The following is a 10,282-nucleotide window of genomic DNA, read 5'->3' as shown; positions in this document are numbered from 1 at the left end:
CCATAGATGTTGACAAATTCCCTTCCTTCTTTCCTTCCTTCCTTCCTTCCATCCTTCCTTCCTTCCTTCCTTCAGCTTCCTTCCCTCCTTCTTTCCTTCCTTCCTTTCTCCTCTCTTCTTTGTCCCTCCCTCGTTGCCTCTTTTCCTTCCAAACCAATCATACCTTCTTCTGACCAATGATTTCCACTCTAGAGATGCCATGCTCTCTCCAGACCTGACCACCAGACTTCCTTCTCATCTGTGTGGACGATGCAGGAGGTGAAAAAAGGGGAAGGGTGGGGGGAGGTCTCCAGGGCCCACTTAGGGTCATGTTGTCTTTGGGAAATCACTGCTTTTGGAATTCCCAGGCACTAGTTCTCCAGGCTCATTCCCGATACCCTTACCAGCTCCTGGAGAGGGAGCCTGGGGCTCAGCCTCCAAGAACTCCGTGGGAATCTAACACCCATTCAATTTGAAAATGATCTTCTGCTTTATCTGTCTTGCACTGGGCCAGTGTTGTATATTCTCCGATGGGTGTTTAAAGTTCCTTTTTCGTGTATGTGTATATGTGTGTGCTGATTCTGAGGCTTGAACTCAGGGCCTGGGCACTGTACCTTAGCTTCTTCACTCAAGCTGGTGTTCTACCACTTGAGAAACACTCCATTATCAGTTTTTTGCTGGTTAATTGGGGATAAGAGTCTCGTGGACTTTCCTGCCTGGGCTGGCTTCAAACAGTGATCCTTGGCTCTTATTCTTCAGAGTAGCTAGGATTACAGCTGTGAGCCACCAGCGCCCACCTTTAGTTTTTTTTTTACAGGAAAAATCCTTTTACACCTCCATTCCCCGCGCTGCCCACTCCCCCGCCCCCCCCAGCCTCGGCACAACAGGTGCAGACTAACTAGGAAGCCCCTGTTTCAACTGCCTTCTCTCAGGGAGTCCTCGCCTGCCTCAAGCTGTCTGGCTCTTAAAACGAGCCCATCTGTTTGAGGGGTTTCAGAGGCAGCTGGGAGAGCCCCCACCTCAGTTTCTTCCAAATTTGTACGAGTGGGAGAACCCCATTTTGAGATCTCTTTGAGGCAGACTGATGATCTGTCCTGGGGGAGGGGGAGGGGTCAGGGAGGCAGAGGCGGGCCGAGGAAGGAGGGGGGGGAGGCTGCTGGGAGCCAGATCCTGAAACTCCCATGGGTGTGAGACCAGAAACCAAAGCTGGGGGCCCCTTACCCCACCCCCAGCCACCGTCCGGAAAAAATAAACGATTTCCTGCAAGCAGCTCTGAAACAGTCTGTGAGTGCACTGTGACACATGTTACATAAATAGAAGCCGCAGAGGGGAAAAGCCTGTTTTCTCTTTCATTATTTATCACTCTCTAACCATCTCCAGCTGGGTGAGTAAACAGGCGCATTGGCCCATAATGAGGAACAGACGTGGGGCTGCCGGAGGGGCAAGAGGGAGTGTGAGAGGAGTGTCTGTCTGTCTGTCTGTCTGTCTGCCTGCCCGCCCGCCCGTGATAGGGAAGAGTGGGAGTCTGAAGAGAAGGAAGACTTGGTGGAGGGGGTCATTGATTGCAGAAGGGAAGCAAGGGCCACCACAGGTGGGTGGGTGGCCCTGCTGAGGGGGGTCCCCAGAGAAGGGGGGTGGCGCAGCTAGGCAGAACACTGGTTGGAGGTGGGGGATCCGCAGGCTGGAAGGAGGAGTCAGAAAGGGAGAGTGTGTGGGTGGGAGGGGATGTGTAAGGTTGCAAATGTGTGTGGGGGCTTGGGAGCCGGTGACCTTCCCAGGGTGGCCTTGGAGTGCAGCCACGGGGAGGTGAGGGGTGGGTGGGGCAGGGAGCCCAGGCAGGGCTGAGTTCCTGGAAACATATCTGGGTGTGCGTGATTTTGTCACTATGACACTGGAGTACGTACACCTATGCGCCACCGTGGGATTACGGTTTTTGCCTGTATGCTGAGGCCACAGGCAGTGTCACAAGGGAAATTGTGCTCGCTACTCCTACGAAAGGAAGTCCTAATGCCAGTACCTCAGAATACGGTCTGATTTAGAAACCGGATCAGTGCAGATGTGCTCAATTAAAAGTTGTGGGTAAGGCCAGGCCCCAGTGGTGCAGACTGCAATCCTAGCTACTCTGGAGGCTGAGATCTGAGGATGGTGGCTTGAAGCCAATTGGAGGATGGGGGCGGGGGGAGAGAAAGTCCATGAAACTCTTATCTCCAATTAATCACTAAAAAGCTGGAGGTAGAGCTGTGGTTCACGTGGTAGAATGCCAGCCTTGAGTAAACCATTTTATTTTATTTTATTTTATTTATTTTGTCTGTCGTGGGTCTTGAATTCTGGGCTTGGGTGCTGTCCCTGTGCTCTTCAGCTCAAGGCAAGCGCTCTACCACTTGAGCCACAGCGCCACTTCCCCAGCCTTGAGTAAAAAAGCTAAGGGACAGTGCCTAGGCCCTGAGTTCAAACCCCAGGATTGGCACAAAAAAGAAAAAGAAAAGGGGTGTGTGGAGCTAGGAATGTGGCTTAGTGATAGAGTGCTTGCCTAGCATTCATGAAGCCCTGGATTCAATTCCTCAGTACCACATACACAGAAAAAAACAGAAGTGGCGCTGTGGCTCACATGGTTGAGTGCTAGCCTTAAGCAAAAGAAGCTCAGGGTCAGTGCCCAGGCCTTGAGTTCAAGCCCTAAGACTGGCAAAAAAAAAAAAAAAAGGTGGGGGGGGGTTGAGTAGGATAACGCCCCTGTGGGGTTGACAGACTATTTGTAGGGATACAGAAGTAGGTAGAGAAGGCCTGGGAGGATGCCACAGAGGCCGAGACTGAAGTGCAGCATCTCCAGGCCAGAGAGCACCTGGGGCTACCCAGGCCCTGGGAGAGAAGACAGACATATCCTGTCCTACAGGCCTCAAGAGGAGCCTTCATTATGGGCTTCTTGCCTGCCTTCCAAACTCTTGAGATGGTAAATGCTATTTTAAGCTGCCCATTGTGCAGGACTTGGCTAGAGCAATCTCTAGTGTATGCCTATGTCGTGCGGATGAATGTTATGAAAACTTGGGTGTACACAAAAACAGACTGTGTGTGAGGGTAAGATTTGGGTGGTGTAGATGGTGTGGCTATGAGTGTGTAAATATGTGTGTGTGTGTGTGCCAGAACTGGAACTTGAACTCAGAGCCTGGGCTCCGTCCTTAAAGTTTTTTTGCTCAAGACTGGCACTCTACCAACTTGGGTGTGCGTGTGTGTGTGTGTGTGTGTGTGTGCTGGTCCTGAGGTTTGAACTCAGAGCCTGATAACAGTCACTGAACTCTACCACTTGAGCTACAGCTCTACTTCTGGTTTTTTGGTAATTAATTGGAAATAAGAGTCTCACTGACTTCCCAGGCTGGCTTTGAACTGTGATCCGCAGATCTCAGCCTCCTGAGTAGCTAGGATTATAGGCGTGAACCACCAGTGCCCAGCCACTTCCAGATTTTTTTTTAAACAGGTTAATGAAAATAAGAGTCTCTCAGACTTTCCTTCCCAGATTGACACTGAACCTCCACCCTCAGATTTCAGCCTCCTGGGTGGCTAGGATTACAAGTATGAGCTACCAGCACCCAGCACTATGTATGTGTACCAGCACATGCACACACATTCAAAACCTGTATCTCAGCATCCTGGAAAGAAAGCCCCCCTCATCCTTCATTCCTAGCGGCCTTTGCTCAGGCCTAAAGACCTCCTTTGACTGTGGACAGCTTACCTGAGGCCAGGGCATCCTCGGAGGAGGGCTGCCCCTAGCCTGGCCCCCAGCCTAGCCAGGGCTCCTTCAACACAGATGAGGCCAGGCCTGCCTGAAGGCTGGAGGCACTGGGGTAAAGGGTCAGTTTTGGTGGTGCTGGGTAGTCTTGCCTGAAGCCCAATTCCTTTTTGGCTTCAGGCTGCTGTGCAGATTTCCTGTGCTGCGTGGGCAACTAGAAGGGAGACAGGCCTGTCCTCAGGGATGGAGGAAGCTGCTCTAGGCTCCTGAGCACCCATGTGGATGAACCCCATTGCTCTTCACTGCTAGGTGACATAGCCAGCAGAAGATGCAGCCTTGTTCACATCAGCCCAGGCCCCAGCCTCTGCCAAGCAGCCAGGAAACAACACAATTATTCAATTAATCAAAGAAGTACACATTCTAAGTCTGAGACTCCTCAAAGTTGTCCCAGAGAGGCCTCGCTAGGCAACTTTGAGCAAGCCACTTTGAAAGGACACAGCCATCTTTGCCCTGCATGCTTCATAGGCTGTCAGCATTAAAGGGCCCAATGAAGAGGAACTTGTCTTATCCAGAACTGTCTAATTAACTGTCTGCCATAGCTGGACTGTGACAAGGCAGAGCCAGGGCGTCGGTGCCATCTCCATCACTAGAGTGCTTCTCCATTCGCTTTTCCAGATCTGCATAGCCTCTTGACTTCATTCTGTGATGGCTGATTTCATCAAGGGGTCTGCAGACTGTGGCTCTAAACAAAATCCTGCCTCTTTTTGTACGATCTACATGCTGAGAATGTGTTTTGGTTTTGTCTCTTTCACAGTGATGGGATGGAACCCAAGGTCTCACACATGCAGGCAAGCTCTTCAACCACTGAACTCTATCCCCAAACCAAGAACAGTTTAGTTAATTAATTAGGAGTGTTTGTGTGCATGCATGTGCACTGGCTTTGTTGCTTGATCTCAGGACCTGCGCACTGTCCCTGAACTTTTCTGTTCAAGGAGAGTACTCTGCCACTTGAGCCATAGCTCCACTTCCAGCTTTTAGGTAGTTAATTGGAGACCAGAGCTGCATGGATTTTCCTGCTCATTCCTACTTGAGCTGGCTTTCAATTATGATCCTCAGATCTCAGCCTCCTGAGTAGCTAGGATTACAGGTATGAGCCATGGGCAGCTGTTTTTTTATATTATTATTTTTACACAAAGCTGGTGTTCTACCCTACTTGTGCCATAGCCCTACTTCCAAGAATGGTTTTAATAAATGAATATTTGCCATCAATATGATGACAGTAAGCATTATCTTTGAATTCAAAGATAGAAGCCGGACGCCGGTAACTCACGCCTGTAATCCTAGCTACTCAGGAGGCTGAGATCTGAGGATCACAGTTCAAAGCCAGCCCAGGCAGGAAAGTCTGTGAGACTCTTATCTCCAATAAACCACTAGAAGTGGCACTGTGGCTCAAGCAGTAGAGCACTCGCCTTGAGCTGAAGAGCTGAGGGACAGCGCCCAGGCCCAGAGTTCAAGCCCCCATGACCAACAAAAAAAAAGAAAGAAAGATAGAAAAAGCCAGGCACTGGTGCTCACACCTGTACTCCTAGCTACTTAGAAGGCTGAGATCTGAGGATTGAGGTTCAATGCCAGCTGGGATAGACAATCCAAAAGTTGTTGTTGTTGTTGTTGTTGTTTTGTCAGTTGTGGGGCCTGGGCGCTGTCCCTCAGCTCTTCAGCTCAAGGTAGCGTTCTACCACTTGAGCCATAGCACCACTTCCAGCTTCTGCTGCTTTTGTGGTGCTGAGGAATCAAACCCAGGGCCTCATGCATGCAAGGCAAGCACTCTACTGCTGTGCCACTTTCCCAGGCTCCTTGAGCTCTTTTTGCTCAAGGCTAGTGCTCTTCCAGTTTTCTGGTAGTTAATTGGAGATAAGACTCTCAGGCACTTTCCTGCTCAGGCTGGTTTTGAACCACAGTCCTCAGATCACAGCCTCCTGAGTAGGTAGGTCTACAGGTGGCTCCAAGAGATTCTTTTTTTTTTTTTTTTTTTGGGGTCCGGTCATAGGGCCTGAACTCTGGGCCTGGGCGCTGTCCCTCAGCTCTTCAGCTCAAGGCTAGCGCTCTACCACTTGAGCCACAGCACCACTTCCGGCTTTTTTCATTTTTGCTTTATGTGGTGCTGAGGAATTGAACCCAGGGCCTCAGGCATGCAAGGCAAGTGCTCTACCACTGAGCCATTTTCCCAGCCCTCCAAGAGATTCTTAACTCCAAATGACCAGCAAAACACTGGAAGTGAAACTGTGGCTCAGGTTGTAAAGTATCAGCCTTGAGTTGATACCAAACATGAAAACAAGGATCTGAGTTCAATACTCAGTACTGGCTCATACACACACACACACACACACACACACACACACACACTGCTGTTTTCTCTGCCTCTATTAACTAGCCTTTTTTTCTTTTTCTTTTTCTTTTTTTTTCAGTATTGGAATTTGAACCTAGAGTCTCACAATTGCTAGGCAGGTACTTTACCACTTGTAACATACCCCCCAGCCCTTCAATACCATCATCTTAGCACTAAAAATAGCCATAGTTAGAACTGGGTGCTGTTGGCTCATGCCTGTAATCCTAGCTACTCAGGCTGATATGTGAGTATCGTGATTCAAAGCCAGCTTGGGCAGGAAAGTCCATGAGACTTTTATCTCCAATTAACCACCAGAAAACTGGAAGTGGCGCTGTGGCTCCAGTGGTAGAGCTCTCACCTTGAGCTGAAGAGCCAGAGTTCAAACCCCACAACCACCAGGAAAAAAAATCGCCATAGTTGGGTGTGGCTATGTTCCAACTCAACTTCACAGAAACAAGTGGTAGGCAGGATTTGGCCATAGAGTGCCAACCCCTGAACCAGAACACAAGCCATTGGCCATTTTTACTGCTTTGGAAATAGGCAAGAAAATCCTTAGTGAAATTCAGCTGAGCCAGTGTTTACTTGAACAATTCATGGGACCGGACTGAGCAAGGTGTGAGTCTGAAACTGATGGAATGACTTGCAAGGAAGCCCACCCAGAGAAAGGCAGAGGTAAGAAATAAAGGGACCCAGGGGCATCCTTGTAAGCCGCTGGATCACACATTATCTGCAGCGAGCTCTACCCCTTGATTTTTCAGTTCCAGGAGCAAATCAATTTCCGTTGTTACTTAAAGCCCTTTGAAGTAGATTTTTCTGATAGTTGCACTGGTAGAAGAGTACAAAAGAAGAGTGTCTAATTCAGCCTGTGGCATTCGGGGAAGGTTTCCAAAAGGAGGTGCTAGCTTACCTGGCCCTGAGAATACACAATGAAAACAAATGGGAGACAACATGTTCCAGGCAGTGTGTCAGGAGAGGAGCCCAGCAGGCTCACCCAACAAGTCCCAGGGGCCAGGGGCAGAATTGGAGTTTCAAGAAAGGGCTCCTTGCCAAGCTCCAATGGCTCACGCCTGTAATCCTAACTACTCAGGAGGCTGAGATCTAAGGATCGTGATTCTAAGCCAGCCCAGGAAGGAAAGTCTATGAGACTTATCTCTAGCGGACCACCAAAAAGCCAGAAGTGGAGCTGTGGCTCAAGCATAGAGCATTAGCCTTGGGTGAAAAAGCTAAAGGACAGGCTCTTAATTCAAGCCCTAGTACTGGCATGTGTGCGTGTGCGCGCACACACACACACACACACACACACACACACACACACACACACACACACACACACACACACACACACACACACACACACACACACACACACACACACACACACACACACACACACACACACACACACACACAAAAGGACTGTTTGTGCCCTGTGCCAAGGTGCTTAAATTTGGAATGGGTTTTGGGCAAGGCATGATATGTTCAGATGAATACTTTTTTTTTTTTTTTTTGGGGTCCGGTCATGGGGCCTGAACTCTGGGCCTGGGTGCTGTCCCTCAGCTCTTCAGCTCAAGGCTAGCACTCTACCACTTGAGCCACATTTTGTTGTCCTGGAGATCAAGCCTGTGATCTTTTGTATGCTAAGTACCAGGTTCTAGAGGTTGTTTGTTGTTTTGAGACAAGGTCTTTTTATGTTAGTTGATCACAAACTCACAAGTGCTGGGATTATAGACATGAACTACTATGCCCAGCCTGGAATTTCTTTTATTTTTTTGGGGGGGGAGAATCCGGTCATGGGCCTGAACTCTGGGCCTGGGCGCTGTCCCTCAGCTCCAGCTCAAGGCTAGCGCTCTACCACTTGAGCCACAGCGCCACTTCCGGATTTTTTCTTTTTATGTGGTGCTGAGGAATCGAACCCAGGGCCTCATTCATGCAAGGCAAGTGCTCTACCACTGAGCCACCTTCCCAGCCCCCCAGCCTGGAATTTCATGAGAGGGGGATCAAGCTAGAAATAGAGAGTCTAGGTCAGAGGCTGCTGGAATTCTCCCCAGGAGGAAGGTAATGAGAATCCAGACCAATGGCAAACAGAGAGGGCTAGAGAAGATGGAAGGCTCTGGGATGTGCTTTGCAAGCTGTATCAGCAGGACTTGATGACCGGAGGGATGAGGAGGGATAGGACAGTCAAGGGAGGCTTGGGTTTCTTGGGTGTTTGGGTGGATTGTGTAGAGAGCACATAGGTGGGGCTTGCTTTGGATGAAGATCATGACTTGGTTGGAGATGTGCTGCTCCCGGAGCCTCCCAGGCATAGGTGTGGGCTCAAAGTGCCCAAGGCAAGATGGTACTAGCAACCACCAGCTCACAGATAGATGGACATTAAACCCCGAGAGCAGGGTATGCTGGTGGCTCACACCTGTAATCCTAAAGAGGCTGAGATCTGGGGATCTTGGTTTGAAGCCAGCCTGGGCAACAAATCCAAGAGATTTTTTTTTTTAAAATCTTTTTAACCACCAAAAACCTAGAAGTAGAGATGTGGCTCAAGTGGTAGAATGCCAGCCTTGAGCAAAACAAAGCCAAGCAAGAACACAAGGCCCTGTGTTCAAGCCTAGTACCAGCACACTTATACACACACAAATACAAAACCATGAGAGTAGATAGGCTGCTCCAAGAAGACAGGTAGCATGGGGAGAGCATGAATCTAGACTGAAGCCCTCAATGAGACCTGGGGAGGAGGAATGAAGCCCACAAGGCACAGGAGAGACAGAAGTTTAATGAGGAGAACAGAGGGCAGGGTGTTGTGGGAACTGGCATCCTGCCTCCCCCCCCCCCACCCCCGCTTCTCTAAATGTAGAACGCTGCTGGCTGCCAACACCTGCTCTTTGCCTGAGGATTCTTTGGGGGGGTGGGGAGTCTGGCCATAGAAACACTCTTGGCTCCAGCCAGGGCCACATGGAAGCGCTAGTCAATCCACTTGCACACAGTCTCCAGCGGCGCGGAGGGGCTGATGGGTAAGCACCCTGGCGTCTGGCCCTGTGCACAGCTGGTTTTTGTTTTTCCTTTTTGTGCCAAGTCCTGGAGCTTGAACTCAAGGCCTGGACACTGTTCCTTTGCTTTTTTCACTAAAGGCTAGTGCTCTACCACTTGAGCCACAGCCCCACTTCCAGCTTGTTGGTGACTCATTGGACTTTTATTAGTCCACTTATGAGATACTCTTATGAGTATCACAGACTTTCCCACCCCAGCTGTGGCTTACAACTACAATCCTCAGATGTCAGCCTCCTGAGTAGCGAGGATTACAGGCGTGAGGCACCATGTTTTGAGGTACAATGCACAGAGCTTCCAGAATCACAGTGGGAACGCCTTCCTCTTGTCCACAGAGGAAACTTGAATGGTTACTTGGAACTAGCTGCCTCTCCTTCCCCTTTCCCCCTCTCTACTGGCATTTCTGGGACCACCTCTCAAATACACTACTTATAATTACATCCTTGTCCCTTCATCTGCTTCTGGGAGTGTCTGAACTAAGACAAAGGAAACTTCATGGTTTTCTCTGCAGGAATAATTTTAGTCTTTGTGAGTGGATCAGGCTATCCTGCATCCAGGTTCCCATCTCTACATAAGATCATGAGATGTGGAGCTCCTGCCTGTAATACGAATTTACCTAAGAAGCAGAAATCGGGAGGATTGCAGTTTCAAGTCATCTCCAGGGGACTGAGGGAAGGAGTTGAAGAAATATTTTTCAACCAGTGAGATCACAGCCCAGGTCAGTCTGGGCATATAGATTTTTTTTTTTTGGGGGGGGGGGGAAGACAAATAACTAAAACCAAAAGGGCTGAGGGCATGACTGAAGTGGTAGAGCACCTACTTAGCAAAGACAAGGCCCGGTGCTAGGTACTTGGTGGCTTATACGTATAATCCTAGCTACTGAGGAAGCTGAGATCTAAGGATGGCAGTTCAAAACCAGCTCAGGCAAACAAATCTGAAAGATTCTTATCTCCAACTAACCAGCAAAAAGCTGGCACTGTGACTCAAGTGGTAGAGTGCTAGTGAATGGAAAAGCCAAGTCCCAGTAGCTCAGACCTAATAATCGCAGCGAATCAGGAGGTAGAGACCTGAGGATTGCAGTTCAAAGCCAGCCTGGGCAGGAATGTCTATGAGAAGCCTATCTCCAATAAGTTATCAAAAAAGGCAGATGTGGAGCAGTA

At 49.4% G+C, this 10,282-nt stretch overlaps 1 protein-coding gene across 1 annotated transcript in view; it reads left to right on the top strand.

The window, feature by feature from the left end:
* The first annotated feature begins 1,282 nt into the window (after positions 1–1,282).
* Foxp4 (forkhead box P4) overlaps positions 1,283–10,282 on the top strand; it is a 70,588-nt gene continuing 61,588 nt past the window's right edge. The window contains exon 1 of the mRNA XM_070023785.1: positions 1,283–1,363. The gene's annotated coding sequence lies outside the window, so the exon portion shown is untranslated. The remainder of the gene's footprint in view (positions 1,364–10,282) is intronic.

The sequence above is a fragment of the Dipodomys merriami genome, unplaced genomic scaffold (genome assembly GCF_024711535.1).
Source record: "Dipodomys merriami isolate MVZ:Mamm:240054 unplaced genomic scaffold, mDipMer1.0.p SCAF_16, whole genome shotgun sequence".
Taxonomy (NCBI): Eukaryota; Metazoa; Chordata; class Mammalia; order Rodentia; family Heteromyidae; genus Dipodomys; species Dipodomys merriami.
Note: the sequence above shows the minus strand (reverse complement) of the source record. Positions and strands in the feature narration are given on the sequence as shown.